The following is a 1,783-nucleotide window of genomic DNA, read 5'->3' on the forward strand; positions in this document are numbered from 1 at the left end:
GTGTTACATACGGGGCAGGATTTGAGCTCCTCCTCGTCTATTTTTGTCATGATAAACTCCCGGCAAACTGCTTATACGAAAATACGGTCACAAGAGGAAGTCTACAGGCAGGCAGGCAATTTTCTTATTGAGATCTGAAAGAACAAAATTTTACGCGATCGACAAATGAAAACAATATTACGAGTAAATTAGTTAGTAGCAACAATGCAACAAGACTAGATACTTGACTTGCATCTAGATTGCATTGTGAGCGCAAGTAGTGGTGCAGATGTACGCCAGGCTTATGGATCAAGTGGTTCGGCCACATTTTATTTAAGTGGACTTCACATAATGTGGTGCAGCCACTTTGTCATAGAAAAAAGTGGTGCCGCCACAATTTATTTAAGAATGTGAATCGCGGCTATACGAAAACAAAGAACAGAAATGTATTACTTCCTCGAGACAAATTACTACGTACTCCACCCCATCTCTAAACTCGTGCAAAATGGACACAAGGAAGCAGACTGCACGCGCGCGGCTGAATACAAATGAAATGAACACAACACATCCTACTGGACTGCTGCATGAGAGTTCGGGTCGGGTGGAGAAACTACGGCCGACCAGGAGCACGTGGAGATGACTGCTCAAGTGCTTGTTTCCCCTCTACCCTACCTATTTAAACTCCATCTTCTCTTCCATGGCCCGCCGCCCATCCCCAAATATACCGTGGCGTGTCCCACTCTCAGCGCAGTGTTGTATTGTAATTGTATGTGGCCAACTGCAGGCCGGCAGTGGGGGCTGTCCCACGATGACACCGGCGCGGTCTTTGACGCCTTCGGGCAAGTCGTGAGAGTTAGCACCACCGTCAACTATGGAGCGTGCTTCATCTCTGCTTCCACGAGGAACCATTGCCCTTCTCATGATCCGTCTCATAGAATCGTCGTTGTCAGCACACAGTAATGTATTGGTCCCTTGTTACTGGTTGAAGAAGCACGGAATCCTATAAAATGTCAGAACACTGTATCATATTTGTCCCTCATTACCGACTCGCCGCCATCCCTGCGATCCCCTCCATCCACCGTCTGCTTGCTGTCCCTAGCCATGACGCCCTTCTCTTTTGCAACAAACTAGAACAAATTAAAGCTACAGCTGGATGTATTTCCTTTTCGTGGGAAGCTGGTGAGCAGCGGGTTTTGGCACCGTCAGGGGGACGCTATTGACCTGGGGCGCCCAGTGCAGGTTTTCTCCCATTTGCACATGTCACATTGGGCAGTTTCCAATTGCTCACGTCACCTTACCATTTACTCACATCAGACAGTATAGGGTTCGTCTGTCATCCTAACCCAGCAGCAAAAACTCTCTCCTCAGAAGCTCCCCCCGTCCCGCTCCGATCCGATCGAGCTCCACCACCAAACCTAATTCTCCTCACGGCCAGACTGGCAGTCGTCTCTGCCAAAGGAGATGGAAGCCGGCGGTAGTTGTAGGTGTTCTACTACGAGGAACAGGAAATCAGCCGAGGGCGAGGGCTATCTGGCTCCGGCGCCGGCGGCAGCAGCTGATCCCAGAGTGCCTGAACACGATGGAGGCGGAAGCTGACGAGATCTCCACCACATCAGAAACCTCACCGCCTCCCCGGCGACATGCTCTGGAAGATAATTTTGGTCCTCCCCATCAAGCAACATGGTCGCTCATCAGAACTCGGGCCTCGGGAGGAGGTTAATTAGAAATACACGACGCCAGGCGATGGAATCGAGGGCACTGGCAGGCCAGGAGAAGGGAGAAGCGCGGCGGAGCTCCGGCGTGT

At 50.9% G+C, this 1,783-nt stretch overlaps 1 pseudogene; it reads right to left on the minus strand.

The window, feature by feature from the left end:
* Positions 1-1,082, minus strand: part of LOC119347681 — a 3,019-nt pseudogene extending 1,937 nt beyond the window's left edge.
* Positions 1,083-1,783: the final 701 nt, after the last annotated feature.

This window comes from Triticum dicoccoides, unplaced genomic scaffold (assembly GCF_002162155.2).
Source record: "Triticum dicoccoides isolate Atlit2015 ecotype Zavitan unplaced genomic scaffold, WEW_v2.0 scaffold73197, whole genome shotgun sequence".
In the NCBI taxonomy this organism is placed as follows: domain Eukaryota; kingdom Viridiplantae; phylum Streptophyta; class Magnoliopsida; order Poales; family Poaceae; genus Triticum; species Triticum dicoccoides.